Source organism: Scyliorhinus canicula, chromosome 13 (genome assembly GCF_902713615.1).
Source record: "Scyliorhinus canicula chromosome 13, sScyCan1.1, whole genome shotgun sequence".
NCBI classification, from domain to species: Eukaryota; Metazoa; Chordata; class Chondrichthyes; order Carcharhiniformes; family Scyliorhinidae; genus Scyliorhinus; species Scyliorhinus canicula.
The window spans coordinates 119203358-119220356 of NC_052158.1; the positions used below are offsets into that span (position 1 = coordinate 119203358).

General features: G+C 42.0%; 1 protein-coding gene and 1 non-coding gene across 5 annotated transcripts in view; both read left to right on the top strand.

The window, feature by feature from the left end:
* clcn2c (chloride channel 2c) overlaps positions 1-16999 on the top strand; it is a 677449-nt gene that overhangs the window by 238034 nt on the left and 422416 nt on the right. Inside the window, exon 1 of one of the 4 annotated variants that reach the window (XM_038815643.1) lies at positions 11082-11341. The exons of the other annotated variants lie outside the window; for them this stretch is intronic. The gene's annotated coding sequence lies outside the window, so the exon portion shown is untranslated. Of the gene's footprint in view, positions 1-11081; positions 11342-16999 lie in introns of those variants that run through there. 4 annotated transcript variants of the gene reach the window in all.
* trnar-ccu lies at positions 2461-2533 on the top strand. Its single transcript has one exon. It is a non-coding gene; the product is annotated as a tRNA-Arg (tRNA).

The following is a 16999-nucleotide window of genomic DNA, read 5'->3' on the forward strand; positions in this document are numbered from 1 at the left end:
GCGGCCACTAGGGAATAGGTGGGGAGGGGTCGGAATATCCACAGATCAGAAAGCCTTTGGGCACACCCAGTCAGAAGGGGTTTCTGATGGACACACCAACACCCCACCTCCTGCCCAAGATCAACCTTTCTTCATTTCCAGGTGTCTCCACCCTCCCTCGAGCTGTCATCTGCCTGCCAACCTAAACATTGAGGCTGAGTGAGAAACAGCCATGCCGTGGCTTTTAACACTTAATGGCCATTGGTTACTGTAAATCATTTTGCCTCCATTCAACTTCAGTTAATTGCAGATTTTTTTCTAACACTAAGCAAAAGTGAAGTCCATTTTCTTGGATGAACATGTCCATAATCTAATTATGAAATTTCAGAGCACATTTCACGTGGTGTCATCGGAAAACTATCCCATTCAATGGGTATGGCTCAACATAGCCATAAAACATCTTTTAATATGGAGACTTGTTGAAAGTCTGATTGGCCTTTTTTTAACCTACTTGTCATGTTTTTTTAAAATAATTTTAGATTGCCCAATTCAGTTTTTTTCAATTAAGGGGCAATCTAGCAAGGCCAATCCACCTACCCTGCACATCTTTGGGTGGTGGGGGCGAAACACAGGGAGAATGTGCAAACTCCACACGGACAGTCACCCAGAGCCGGGATCGAACCTGGGACGTCGGCGCCGTGAGGCAGCAGTGCTAACCACTGCGCCACACTGCTGCCCCTGCTTGTCATGATTGGTAGTCGGGTATGAACTGCTACTAATTATGGAATAGAGCTTCCACAATATCAACAACAGACTTAATGTGGGTGAAGACACGTTTGCTAACTGTGAAATTTGTAATTCGGGACTCTAGTGGATTCATTAAGAATTCTGGGTACAGGTCACTGAAGCACCATAGAGTTATCCTGGGAACTGTAATGACAACCACAGCACGATACATTTACATGGTGCCTTTAAAGGTAGTGACACATCCCAAAGTGCTTTGCAGGAGCGATATTAAATAAAATCTCGCATCAAGTCACGTTAGGAGATATTGGGGACATGTGACCAAGAGCTTGGTCAAATAGGTAATTTTTAAAGGAGTGTTTTAAGGAAGAGAGGGCTTAAGGAGGAAATTAAGGAGCCTCGGGCCTAGGTAGCTGAAACCATGCTGCCCTCCCCCTCCCCCCCTCAGCAATGGGTGATTAAAGTCAGGAATGTGCAAGAGGCTGGTTTTGGAGGATTGCAGAGATAGTGCAGGGTTGAACATGATTGCAGAGACAGGGAAGGTGGGGTGTCATGGGGGGATTCAGAAACAGGATGAGAAGTTATAAATAACCCTCAATACAAGAGCAAAGTTACCCCTGTTGTCCCAGAAACTATTTTTTTTAAAGTAGGAATTTTCTCAATAAGTGCTGTGTGCTAAAGTGCTTCACGTGTGCTGGTACCGTGTGTTTGAATCTTGTGGTAGCGTTGCTCAAATCATCAACTAATTGATATACTGCTCCAGCAGCAGTCTTGGTCCCAGTGATGAAACTCGCTTGTGAGCATTCAAACATGACAGAGGCATAATGGCTGATTATTGTTGAGTTTGATTGTGCCAAAGGCTCCTGATAATCTGATCCAGTGTCTCAGAAGGGCACCGGTGACCACCCCTTTTCCACCAATTCATCACAGATTTCCATGAGTTATAAGCTAATTAATGTCTGCTCATTAATCATCAATCAAAAATCCATCTCGACATATGTTGCATCAGCAGTTTCCTTTCATCTATTAGTCTTGCATTAAGCATATCACTCCCTCAGGCCTTTTGTAATACAAGTAATTCTTTACATTTTCATTTATCATGTCGTGTTGTCACTCAGAGGTCCTGAGGTTTTTGTCTATTAATTTCCAGCCTCCAACTTTAATCTGTTGTTAATATAATTTGATCTCTTTCTCACAGATCTGGATGCTGTAAATTGCAATGACAATTTAAACAGCTGTGCGATTCTGTCTTTATTATTAAATGAAATCCTTAACAGAGATAATTTGATTACCTAAAACTGTGCAAACATTCTCATCTCTGAAGTTTGATTTAACCTTTCCAGCTGGCTAGTCATAGATGCTAAGAGACTAATAAACAGGCTCATTAGTAAGGGCTTGCTTCTTATTAGATATTGCTAGAATTACAGGCCACCATCAACAAGACAATTCAATGAGTTAGATTTGAAAAGCATGGAAAAGCCAATTGGAACACAGAGTCTGAAACAGCCTAATCTTGGAAGCTAAGCAGACTTGGGCCTGCTAATACTTGGATAGATGACCACCTGGGAATACCAGGTGCAGAATGCTTGTGAGCGATGTGTGGTGAGCATAGCTGCCATCCACGCAGCTTACCTGCGTTCAACTCCCGGTCATCCTTCGATTCCCAGTCATCAAAGTTTGCTGACTTTGAAATCTCTCAAAACAGAAAAGTCGAAGATCAGAACTGAGTTTAATACAGCTCCAGTGGCCTAATGGTTAAGGCACTGGCCTCCTGAGCCAAGGACCGTGGGATCAAGTCCCATCTGGGGTGGAGCAGCATTATAAAATAACTGCCATGTGCAACACTGGCAGCGAGATTTCCTTCCAAAGATTCAAAATAGTTGGAATGTCCTTTATCCTGTAGCATTTTACATAATTTACACCATTGAAAAACAAGCATATATGCAATGGCCTGTAATTCAACTGTAACTTGAAAATAATTTTCAAACAAGCCCTGTCAGTTCCAATTCATGCAGTGATCTTCCTCCTCCCCATCTCTTGAGCTGTCTGAATGAATAAGAGTGTCAATTTTGGACAATAAAACCAAATCCATTGAAATCTGATTGATTCAACTGACATGTATCATTCACCTAGCTAAGAATTGAATATTAATGTGATTCACTGCACATGCATAACAATGAGCTCTCAAAAATCACAACAAATTCAATTGTTGTGTCATATTGTATTCATCAATCTTAAATTGCAACTGCGTCTGTGCAATGTCAATAAATAATGACTTTTGCTTTGTACAGTGGCGGGGAGGATGGGGAGTGGATGTTGTCGGTGGTTCTGGTAGAAATGAAGGCAGTTGGGCATGAAGGACAGGTTAAGTACCCCTGGTGTTTGGCTTGTATCTCCTTTGTGAGCCATCTGATAGTTTTGTGGAATTCAAAGCATCAAAACAGTACATTTTTCAGGAATCTAGGATTATTTTCCGTTTTGCTTTATGGCTTAGTTTGAATAATCTGAGCTTTACACATTTCAGTAGAGTTGGATATCGGAATGATCAGATTCAATGCTGCTCACTCAACACTTTACTTAGCATATGATGCCCTGGAGGAGACCCAACATTACTCAATGACTCGCTACTGGGAGAAGCAGAGCAACATCTTATCTTTTAATGTGTTTTAGACCAGCATGAGGTGGAACTCTGCATCACTGGATGAATAATTTAAGTCTTATTAAAAATCTACTTCTGTTGCTTTTCAGTGTCCCTGTTGCTGTACTGAAAAGCTGAGGAGAAAGGGCCACAGCTTTCTCCCTAAACCAGGCTTGTTTTAGGGAGAAACTTGGCTTATTTTTAGTAGGGCTTGCCATATATTACTTTTGGGATCCGTGCCCAGTCGTTGGGTTACTTTAGTCAATAGAACTGCTAAATGCAGCCACGTTGTGTCATTTCTGGGGTGGGTTTTTCAGTGTTGACAGTGGAGGCCTCTGCAGTGCTGAATCCTGTATCACAGTGGTTCTGAAACTGTGATCTATAATGACTGAACAGGGGATCTGTGAAATAATGCTAGTTGCGAGTGGCTGTCTTACCTAGGCGGCGAGCAGTCCACATGGAAGAGTGCAAGAACAACGCAGAAATATTACAGACGGGGGAAGGAGGCAAAACTGCGCTCCTTTATTTTTTCACCATTTCGTAAGCAGAGATATTTTAAAATTTTAAACTCCGCTGTGGTGTGTTTTTCCAAACCCTTTGTTTGTGAGGCCAATTTATAAAGTGACTCGCAGCAGACACTCTTTAGGGTTAAATCGGAAGTGTAGTTTATTCACACATTCAAGGCCATAACTTCACACACACACATAATCTTTATGTGTCACAAGTAGGCTTTCATTAACACTACAATGGAGTTACTGTGAAAAAGCCCCTAGTCACCACATTAAGAAGGCAGGAACAAGGTTTTTTTTTACAACAATCAATAACTAAAAAAACACCATAGGGGTGAATTTCTGCTTGCCTGATTGCTAGAGTCCAGAAAGTTGAGTCCAGTGAGGGTTTCTTCATGGAGGCGCTGCAGTTCAGCTAGCTGAAGCAGGATTTTGCAGAATTCCTTTAAAGTTGATGATGTTGCAGTGTGATGAAGTCTGCTTGGCAGGAATCTTCCAGAGAAGCAGTGTATGACTTGATGCAGACTGTTGATAATCCTGGAGTCCTACTTTGATGTTTGCAGGCTGGAGTCCTGACAGCATACTGAGTTACCAGTTTCAAAATGTAATATCAAACTTTCCAAATGCCAGAAGCTTAGGTCATGTGATGTGGCCCATCAATGAGTCCGTTGCAGCCACTTGTGACCTGCAGCAGCCATCTTTTAGTTCTACATAGAACATAGAACAGTACAGCACAGAACAGGCCCTTTGGCCCTCCATGTTGTGCCGAGCCATGATCACCCTACTCAAACCCACGTATTGACCTTATACCCGTAACCCAACAACCCCCCCCTTAACCTTACTTTTATTAGGACACTACGGGCAATTTAGCATGGCCAATCCACCTAACCCGCACATCTTTGTGGACTGTGGGAGGAAACCGGAGCACCCGGAGGAAACCCACGCACACAGGGGGAGGACGTGCAGACTCCACACAGACAGTGACCCAGCCGGGAATCGAACCTGGGACCCTGGAGCTGTGAAGCATTTATGCTAACCACCATGCTACCCTGCTGCCTCTGATGTGGAGATTCCGGTGTTGGACTTGGGTGGGCACAGTAAGAAGTCTTACAACATCAGGTTAAAGTCCAACAGGTCTGTTTTGAATCACTAGCTTTCGGAGCACAGCTCCTTTTTCAGGTGAATGATGATTCACCTGATAAAGGAGCTGCGCTCCGAAAGATAGTGATTCAAAACAGACCTGTTGGACTTAAACTGTCTTACAACACCAGGTTAAACAGTTTATGATCTCTGCCGCGTCTTAGTGGCATGACCGAATTAAGTACTTGTTTTCTTAGAGCATATTAAAACACTCTTTAGGTCATGTGACGTGGCCCATCAATGAGTCAGTTGCAGGCTTTAATAAATATTATACAGTATAATAATTTAGATGGACGATCTGTAATTACTAAGCCACTTTGCCAGGTGTCCTTCAATCAAATCATTTGAGAACCACTGCTGTATGATATTAAAAGGACCAATTCCTGCTCCTGGGGGAAGGATGTGCAATGTTAACTTATGTGATTTTATTTCTGCTATGTGATCTCAGACTGAGCCAGGTGGAGGCAATCTGTGCCATCTGCGGCTCCATAGCTCACTCACCCTGCCCCTGTAATAGAGGCTCAGTGTGAAATTCCTGTGTTGCTGCCAATGGGGGAGGCAGCAGGATGAAATACATTGCTTTTTGCATGTTGCTAAACAACATTAGTAACCGAGTTTTGTTTTAATGCACTTCAGATGGCATAACAACAGGGTGCATACGGAAGTAACTGTTACCAGGACAGATGTCTAACATAGTTGACCCTCTTGGCTGCTGAGAGCAGAGATATTTAGGGAAATTGTACAGGAGGTGCAACTGGCAAGCCTCATTTCTCGTACCCTTGTGTGCGACCCGTAGATTAACCCCTGTGTTCGAATTTCTGTGCACAAGGAAGAGGTTTCAGAACACTGGCAGCAGAAATGGAGCCTCAAGTTTGAATGCTTCTGCTCTTCTTGTGGAGTTTGGTAGCACAGTGGGTCACGTCCCTGCCTCTAGGCCGGATGCTCCAAGTTTGAGACCCACTTCGGGACCAGATGGTCATGGAGATTGCATTCATAACATGGCCAAACAGAATGATTATCAACCTGTAAATCCTTCCAATATACCTAAAACGGGGGTAGGAATGGGAGAGTGTCCTGGTCGGCAAAGCCTAATGTGGAATGGCCCCCCTCAATCTATAGCATCAGCTGACAGGCTGACAACCTGTTTCAGGAAGAATTGCCATGGAAATAGACTGAAGCTTGTGCTTTGTCTGCTTCATGTGCCAATAGGCATGGGGAGAGATCGTAATGCTTAAGAATTTAAGAGCTATGGCTTAGTAAAGTTCACATTTTCTGCCAAGAACAGAAAAATATTTAGAAGTATTTCATTGTGGACCTCAGACCTTTCATCAGAATTGTCGTGCTCTGTTAGAGATGTAGGGCACTCTGAAGTACTTGTAGGCAAGCTTCCAAATGCAGTACTGCTATCTGACTAATTACGATGCCTACCCTTTAAGATACTGCAGTAGTATTTGAATCACTACTTTCCAATGGACATTGTTCACCTGAAAGTTTACCTCCATTATGCAAATGATGCTGACTTTAAAAAAAGATAATTTCTTGGAATCCGTGCATCACTGACTAGGTCAGCATTTATTGTTCTTGAAAAGGTGATAGTGTATGTACACACACAGTGCCGTTAAGGAGAGAGTTCCAGGATTTTGATCCAGCTACAGTGAAGGAATGACAATATATTTCCAAGTTGGGATGGTCAGTGACTTGGAGCGGATCTTTCAGGTGATAATGTGCACATGTGTCTGCTCCCCTTGGCCTTCTAGATGGTAATGTGCATGTGATCCATGGAGTGATGTGTCCAGTCTGTGCGCAGAATAATACTTTTCACTTTAACTTGGTACATGTGACAGATCAATAAACAATAAACAAACGTGGACAAAAGTGCTGAATGCCAGAGGTGAGGTAACAGTAATTGCCCTTGACATCAAGCCAGCATTTATCCGAGTTTGGCATCAAGGAGCCCGAGCAAAACTGGAGTCAATGGGAATCGCGGGGGAATTCTCTCCACTGGTTGGATTCATACTGAACCTAGGTGTACAAGGTGATGAGAGGCATGGATAGAGTAGATAGCCAGAGACCTTTCTCCAGGGTGGAAATGGCTGTCACGAGGGGACAGCACGGTAGTATAGTGGTTAGCACAATTGCTTCACAGCTCCAGGGTCCTAGGTTCGATTCCCGGCTGGGTCACTGTCTATGCGGCGTCTGCACATTCTCCCCGTGTGTGCGTGGGTTTCCTCCGGGTGCTCCGGTTTCCTCCCACAGTCCAAAGATGTGCTGGTTAGGTGGATTGGTCATGCTAATTTGCCCCTGGTGTCCAAAATTGCCCTTCGTGTTGGTTGAGTTGGGTTGCTGGGTTATGGGGATATGGTGGTGTGGGCTTGGGTAGGGTGCTCTTTCCAAGAACCGGTGCAGACTCGAGGGGTCGAATGGCCTCCTTCTGCACTGTAAATTCTATATTTTAAAGTGATTGGAGGAAGGTATAAGGGAGATGTCAGAGGTAGGTTCTTTACACAGAGAGTGGTGAGTGCATGGAATGCACTGCCAACGGAGGTGGTGTAGTCAGTCATTAGAGAAATTTAAGCGACTCTTGAACAGGTACAGGAATAGCGATAAATTGAAGGTTAGTTTGATCTTAGATTAGGATAAATGGTCGTTACGAAATCATGGGCTAAAGGGCCAGTACAGTGCTGTATTGTTGTATGTTCTTAACAAAAAGATTGTGGTGGTTGGAGGTCTGTTATTTCAGTCCCAGGACATCACTGAAGGAATTCTTCAGGATAATGTCCTGAACCCAACCATCTTCAGCAATGATCTTCCTTCCATCTTAACATCTAAACTGGGGATGTTTGTTGATGAGTGCACAATGTTCAGCACCATTGGTGACTTCTCAGATAATGAAGCAGTCCATGTCCAAATGCAGCAAGACCTGGACAATATTCAAGCTTGGGCTGTCAAGTGAGAAGTAACGTTAAAGCCACATAAGTGCCAGACAATGACCATCTTCAACATGAAATAATCTAACAATCGCCACAATCTAACCATCGCCACGTGACAATCTATCACCATCAGTGAATCCCCCCATCAGCATCGTGGGGGTGTTACCATTGACCAGAAATTGAACTGGACTAGCCACGTAAATACCATGGCTACAAGCCTAGGTTAAAGGCTAGGAATCCTGTGGCACATAACTCATCTCCTGACTCCCAAAGCCCATCCACAAAGCACAAGCCTGGAGTGTGATAGAAAACCCTCCACTAGCCTGGATGAGTGCAGCTCCAACAACACTGTTCTTCACTGCAGAACAGTGATGGACAACCTAAGCTAGTGAGCGGGCCGCATGAGTGGCTTTCTTTCATCTCATTGGCCCCAAAATGAAATCGGGTATGTTCACTAACCATGGCACCATGAATGAGATTGAATATATTTAATACACGCCAAATATTTCATAACGAGTTTTAGAAAATGCATTATCATTCATATATTATGAGAACTATCATCAACTTCAAAGGGCAAACACAAAATAAATATTTATACTTTGGATGTAGAGGAAGCACATACCGCTCACAGTCAGTGCTGTGTACAATCATCATGCACCTCACTTCCCTTTCCCTTGCTTTACAATGTGTATCTCTTCAATCATACAGGTAGGGAAAAAACCGATGTGGCTGGAAATCGGCAGAATGTGGCAACCCTGCATATGGGTAACAGTCAACAAAATGTCTTGTGGGCCGCACTCTAAAGTGGTCCCTGGACTGCAGGTTGCCCACCACTGCTGTAGAGGCAGCAGAATGTGACCATGCCTCGGGATTTAGTGACGTGTTGGGAAAATGTACTTCTTAAAGTTACTAATTGGATCAGGGGTGTATTTTTTCCACCCTTGGAAGGCTACCCAGCAAAACATGTTGGGCTTGCCAGAGGCCACTTGGAGTGGGTACCCTGTAGTCAGACACCCTGTGCCCAATGGAGGGAACTGGCATCGGCAAGGTGTGGCACCTTGTCATGGGAGTGTCCCTTTAAGAAAGGTCTTTTTGCCTTATCACATGACTTCAGTGATGTCATTGTGTGGATGAAGCTGGGCTGTGGCTCTGTGAGCTGTTTTTGGTTTTGCTTTCACATTTGGCTGCTGTGGACTCAGACAGAGGACTGAAGTGTTTGGCCTGTCTCTCTCTCCTCTCATTTTAAAGAGTTGTTCCAAGAAAAACCCATTGATTATAGCTACCTGCTGTTTTGGTAACTTAAAATATGTAGTTTGCTTTCTGGAAGGGTTTAAACCTGCTGGTGAGATGGGGTCAGAATCTCAGGAAAAGCCAGTCTTATTCAAGTGAGAATGCTGAGTGCTGGGCCATGCACTTAAAAAAAGATGTTTTTAGTTTATGGGATTTTATTTTTGAATTGGAACAGTTAAGAGGGAAATTCATTAAGGGTTATATATAGATTACTGCAGCTGTGTGGGCTCTTTATGTTTGTAATTGATGAAAATCCTTGTAGTTTGTTTATATATATATAAATGTTAACTAAATTCTCAGAATAAAGCTTATTTTGATTTAAGTGACTGGACAGATTGTTGAATCACACCTCAAGTGAAGGCTCTTGTGCTCCTCCTAGCCAAATTCAACAAACCGTCATGGGTCAGATGAACTCCATCATACACTTTGGAGTTTTTAAACCCAGGCCCATAACAACCTCCTTTTCCTTGCGTCTGTCTCCAATACACCTTCCACCTCTCACGGAACCCCCGCCTGCCCTCGCTCACCATGATGATCCTGATGCTCCCTGGTCGGTGCAGTGCCACCAGCACCCACTGCTCTCACTGGTGGCAATGATGGGCTGCTGGCCTCTGATTCGCGGCAGCTCTCGGCAAGGAGCTCATTGCGAAGATGGGGTGCTGGTGACCACTAGTGCCTGAAGATATTTGATTCCATCAGGTGTCACCCATAGAACAGACGGATGTTCCCTGACAGTTCTCAAACCAATGGCCCGACAAAATGCTGGTCCTTGTATCAGTCACCTGCGCTGTGAAAGTCTTGTCACATAGAAACATATTCAGTTTTCCTCTGTATAACTGCCGTCACATCCATATCGGTGAATTTCGAATATTGTATAATTAATATGGAGCTGTACAGAGCTATGGAACCATCCCAAAGTTGCTAATTTCCAAAATGATTTGAACAATCATTCTAAAACTTTGGACAAACTACATAAAATTATTGTATTTGCTATTGATTTCTAAGTGTGAAACACATTTGAAACCAATTCCATCAGTGGTGATACAGGTTTAACTTTGGCTGTGCAATATACGGTGGGTGCACTTTCTTCTACTTCTTTTGTTGAAAGCAAATATGTTGAAACAGTTTGGATGCAGCAGAACGTGTCAGTGTACATTATGTACATGCTCCCCATTTTCCTATATTCTACATGTTTGAACTAAAAGTAAATGGAATCAGAATGGTGTAATTCATCATGTTATCTCTGCTTTCTGCAACACACACTCTAGTATCTATTGGCTGAAAAAGTTCAATAAATGAGTGCTGGTTGAACAGATTGCAGCCACTATAATTTGTTGTGTGACTCTGTTGTATTCACGTACAATAATGAGAAATGATTGCAATCTAGGCCAGCTCAAGTCCTGGGGAGAAATTTGCACCAGTTGAGATTTACAAAACAAGCTCCATAAGAGGCAAGCAGCATGTGCATTTATGGTTTGCAATTCATCTGTGGCCAAAGCTCACATTTGCTTTCCATCGGGATTTTTGCCTGTACGCATGCAGCATGTGGCGTTAATTTACATCTTATAATTTTCTTCATTCATTTCCTTCCTTTTATTCATTCTTGGCAGAGAACTGTACAAGTTCCAAAGCATCGATAAATTAATGGCAGGGTTTAACTTGTGGAGTTGGTTTTATTAAAAGGTCATTGCCACGGCAACTAAAGTGGTTGCCAGGGTGAGGGCTTCCGTAGGGCTGTCCCTTTTGGAGATGGGGAGAAATGATTCCAGTCTGCCACATTCGAGTTCAGGTGATCGTGGCAACTTAAGAGTTGATGTCTGCTGCTGCTATGGAAATGGGAGTCTACACAAAGATTAATACTAAGCAATAGATGTTCAGTCTCCATGGCAACACAAGCAGATGCTCCAGGGAAATCAGGCTAATCACAGTCGACTGTTTTGCATGCTTGAGCTCAACAGATAAAAGGGTTGCTGCATTATAAATTTCCTGAGAATTACAAACCACTATTTCTAACACTCTGTGATGTTTGGGCGAACAGTATTTTACATGAGGTACTTGTGAAGTACCAGATATACAACTATTGATGAGTTAATACATTCTGTTTCATTCGGGTAAGTGTGTATTCCATGCGGTCTTGCAGATTATTGGTGTACTTAATAGATATTAATGCACATTTGTGAAATTTTATGCATTTGTGGTTAACTATCACTGTCTTCTTGAACGCAATACTTCACTTTAAAACATGCCCACTTTAAAACATGCCTTCATTTTGGTGACTAAATGACAATAAAATATAAATGCCATCAGATCTTTTATCTTGTTCACAGAGTGAAAAGAGTTGATTTACCTCAAATGTGTAAAATGCTTATAATATTCACTCTGCAACTATAAGAGAACTTGTATTGTTATATTTCAAGTCCTATAATGCTGTATTCTGTTAGGTTGTAACTTTTATCCATGCTGCCCCATCACCTTTATCATGTACGGGATTCATTCTGCAATGCAGGACAAATCGTGCCATGGCATAAAATACAATGGTATCGCAAAGCTGAATTCTTAACACTATCTGTTAAATATAACAAACCATAAGTAATGCCCAGTAGACATAGGAACAGGAGTAGGCCATTCAGCCCATTGATCCTGCTCCACCATTCAATATCATCGTCGCTGCTCATCCACTTCAATGTCCCCCCCCCACACTATCCGCATGTTGCTTTACGTCATTGGTATTTGGAAAACTGTCAATTTCTATTTTAAATATAATGATTGAGCTTCCACAGCCCTCGGGGGTAGAGAATTCCAAAGATTCACAACCCTCTGAGTAAGAGAAATTCTCATCTCTAAGTGGGCAACACAGTAGTTAGCACTGTTGCTTCAGAGCGCCAGGGACCCGGGTTCAGTTCCCAGCTTAGGTCACGGTCTGTGCGGAGTCTGCACGTTCTCCCCGTGTCTGCGTGGGTTTCTTCCGGGTGCTCCGGTTTCCTTCCACAAGTTCCGAAAGGCGTGCTTGTTAGGTGAATTGGACATTCTGAATTCTCCCTCAGTGTACCCAAACTGGCACTGGAGTGTGTCGACTAGGAGATTTTCACAGTAACTTCATTGCAATGTTAATGTAAACCTCCTTGTGACACTAATAAAGATGATTATAAGTGGCTTCCCCCTTATTTTGAAATTATGTCCCCTGTTTCTAGACTCCCCAGCCAGAGGAAACATTCTACCTGCACCAATCCTGTCTAGCCTTTTAAGTATTTGTCAGTTGCAATGAGGTCCCGTCATGCTCTTCAAAACTCTGGACAATACAGGCCCAGATTCCCCAATGTCTCTTCTTAGGACAGTCCCCCCCACCCCAGGAACAAGTGTGGTGTAATTTCATTGCACCCCAACTATGGCCACAACTGTACACAGTTCTCCAGGTGTTGTCTAACGAAGCTTCTATACAATTGAAGCAAGACTTTGCTGCTCCTGTACACAAAAGGCCAACATTCCATTCGCCTCCTTAATTGCCTGCTGCACCTACATGTTAGCTTTCAGTGAGTTATTGACGGGAACACACAGGTCCCTTTGTACATCTGCACTTCCTTATCTCTCATCATTTAAGAAATACACTGCACATCCTTGCTACCAGAGCATCACCTCTCTATTTTCTGCATTAGATTCTATCTGCCATGTTCTTGCCCACTCACTAAGTCTGTCCAAATCTTCTTAAAGCTGCTTTGCACGTTGATGAATTGATTTTGATTTATTGTCACGTGTACTATGGTACAGCGAAAAGTATTGTTCTGCATACAGTCCAGGCAGGTTGCCCCATACATGAAACAAACATAGGACATACACAATATAAATACATAGACACTGGCATCGGGTGAAACATACGGAGTCTAGAACTAGTCAGTAGAGAAGATGTGTGAAGAGATCAGTTCTGTCCGTAAAAGAGTCATTCAGGAGTCTGGTAACAGCGGGGACTCTTGAATGACACTCTGAATGTTTCACCCGTTTCCTGTGTCTATGTATTTACATTGTGTATTTATGTATGTCCTATGTTTTTTCACGTATGGAACAACTTTACAATACACTACTTCACAATACACATTTCCACCTAACATTGAGTCATCCTCAAACTTCGAAATATTACATTTGGTTCCCACTTCCAAATCATTAATATAGGCAGAAAATAACAGTAGGAATAAATAGGTCATTCTCACATTAACAGACTGTAACTAATGGGGCACTGTAAGGTGGAGCTGGACTGTCTGTCAGCTTTTTGCTTTCATTTTAGGCTTTTTGCTGCAGGGTGTGTTTTAGTTTCGTTTTCAGTGTTGGAGCTGAAGCCAGACAGAGAAGGTTGATCTCTCTACCATCAAAAGACAATCTCTTGATCATTTGGTGAATTCAGAATTATAAATGTTCTCAGTAGTGAATGTAAACCTAATGTGCTTCTGTTAAAAGGTGTTTCTCAAGTCTTCTGGATGTTAAAAGGACAGCTTACAGATTACTTAGTGTTGTATTCTTTGGGGGTTGTTTTTGAATTAATGGTTGCTAAGATGTTCACTGTTTGTTTTAAAAAGGTTAACTTGAGTTCATAGAATAAACATTGTTTTAAAAAAAAAATACTTTTCCATTTCTGTTGTACCACACCTGTAGAGTGGGCCATGTGCTCCCATACCACAATCTATTAAAAGTTGTGGGTCAGGTGAACTCCATGATACACTTTGGGGTTCTCTAAACCCTCACCCATAACAATAGCAACTTCTTTCAACACTCTGCTATGTAAAATATCAGTTCCCGGGGACTTCAATCTTCAGTCCTGTTAATTTCTCCAATACAACCTCTGTACTAATACTAATTTGCTTCAATTCTTCATTCACCCTAGTCCCTTGGATATCTAATTTGTATGTGCAGGTGATAATCTTTATTATCACAAGTAGGCTTACATTAACACTGCAATGAAGTTACTGTGAAAAGACCCTAGTCGTCACATTTCGGCGTCTGTTCGGATACATAGAGGGAGAATTCAGAATGTCCAATTCACCTAACAGCACGTCTTTCTTTGTGGGAGGAAACTGGAGCACCCGGAGGAAACCCACGCAAACACGGGGAAAACGTGGAGACTCCGCACAGACAGTGACACAAGCCAGGAATCGAACCTGGGACACTGGCGCTGTGAAGCAGCAGTGCTAACCATGTGTACCGTGCTGCCTATAGACATGATGACAGACACAAAGTAATCCTTTAGCTTCTCTGCCATTTCTCTGTTTCCCTTTATAAATTCTCATGACTACCTATTATGGATGCACATTTATCTTAGTCAAATCTTCCTTTTTATGTACGTATCGCTTTTATTATTTTTGCTAGTTCACTTCCATATTTTATTCCCTTTTCTTTTCCAGTTGCTTGGTCCTCCTTTACTAAAATGCTCACAATCTTCAGGTTTACTACTATATCGGCTTTTTCTTTTAACCTGTACAATCCTTAGCTTTCTTTGTTAGCCACAGTTGACTGACTTTTCCTTTTTGTTTTTTGTGCTTGAAAGAATGTATGATTGCTGTAAACTATGTAAAAATTCTTTAAAGACTATCCGTTGCCTGTGTCCCACCATACTTTTTAATATATTTTTCCAATCCGCCTCAGCCAATTTCCCCATATGCTTTCATAATTTCCTTTGATCAAATTTAACACCCTTATTACAGATTGAACTACATCCCTTTTAAACATTGCGTAAAATTCTATCATGTTATTATCATTTATGCCTAAAGGTCCTTTTACAACAAGATTATTAATTAACCCTATTTCATTACATAATACTGGATCTAAAATGGCCTGTTCCTTCATTGCAGTGTTAATGTAAGCCTACTTGTGACAATAAAGATTAGTATTATCATTAATATACTACTCTAGAAAAGCATCCCGAACAGACTTCAGAAACTCATCCTCCACAGTCTTAGTGCTCATTAGGTTCACACATCCTATATATAGGAGTGAAGTCACCCATGATTACAAGTATTACTCATGCTACATGCTATCTCCTGATTAGTACCATGGCCCACTCTACCACTACTGTTTGCTGCCCTTGCTGTATCTTCACTCCACTCAGACAGATTCTACATTTAGTTCAGCCGATCATTAAACTGTTCTTTGTATTCATCTGAGAATTGCAACCCTTATTATGGATTGCCTAGAATGTTTAGCCATTTTTAAAAATAGTGCAAAAGGACTATACTATTGGCTTTAGTGATATACGTTGATGTCTCCCTTTAGTTTCATAAACCTGTCACACTAACCCTCAGCAACAATCTGTTATGTATCAGAAACCTCTGAGTGTACTGAGAACCTATTCCTAAGGGCTGATATAGGCTGTGTTTCTTTCAGGCATTCCTGGCAGCATTTTTTCTCATGTTAGTCGATGCCAAAACTCCCAAGGAAGTGAAATGATGCTAGAAAAGAAACACGTTTCAGTTTTGCATCTGTCATTGGAGAAAATTCTTGGCAGCATATAACTGGGTAACCTTTGGATGTTGTTCTGGCACCTCTATTTACAGAGCTTGTGTGCATGATTGAATTCATTTGTCTGCCACAGTGGTGAAATTTATAATTGCATATCATTAATATAGATTTGATTTTGTGTGAATATGCTGATATGCAAACAAGCTTATCCTTGTGTACCGATTTTTGTATTGGTGGAATTAATGAAGAACCATAAGGCCGAGGCTCTCTTAGCACTTTTTTCCTTTTTATCTTGTGATCCGGTTGGAAAAATCTGTTTTTAAACTAGTTTTCCTCTGCTGGTATTTTTGTCACTTGCCCAGTCAACAATGATCTTGCTTCAAATCAGATTTTATCACACTGGGCTCCTTTGGGCTTTTGTGCTGAAGTCAGAAGGCGACGTACCTTGCGCTTCAAAAAAGACAATAAACAGCAGAATCTTTGGGAACCATCTGAACCAGCTCAGTTCTATAAGGTACATGATGGTTTCCTAACTCCATTGATGGGCACAGGAAGCACTGATAATTCACAATGGCTCAGATTCTCCCGTAAAGGAATGGTGTAACTCATTGTTCTTAAAAGTGTAAATCGGACAGCAGCTTTGGGCAACTGCACATGCTCAGTTAAATATGGTAACCATAAAGCTGCAGTGTGAGTTGTTCTGTTCCTCCAGAAACTGCTTCTGTGCCTATAACTGGGACCGTCCCCCCCCACAAGTGGAAACTTTCTCCTGGTATCAGCCCTCAGGATTTCGTATGTTTCAATAAGACCCTCTCTCATTCTTTTAAACTCCAATGGGTATAGGTCCAACCTGTTAAACCATGGAAAGTCCATGGGCTGTAAATATAGTGAATGGCTAGCACCGTTCATTTAATCTGGGCCATTATCTGCAACAAAATGGACCTCCCACTCCCTGTGCCTTGTAATTACTTCTGAGTCCATTGATCAAGCAGTAAAAAGGTTAATGGAGAAATTACATGACGGGACCATGGATAAAGGCAGTTGGTCACTTGTTGTAAAATCAATGATTTCCCATTCTCTGAGAGCATCCAGAGCAATCGGAAAGAACAACTGGACCACGAAAGACCATAATATGGACGCTCAAAAGTACATTAGTCCTACTATCCTTTATATTTTGATGCCAAATTCATGGAATAACCAGATGCTAAATTAAGAGTACTTTTTCTGGCCAAAATAAAGATCATAAACTGAAAATTAAGCAAGAAAAAAGCAGCAATTTAGAAGGGCAAAACTATAGGTCTGAAGTACTATCCTTAATGTTACTTATA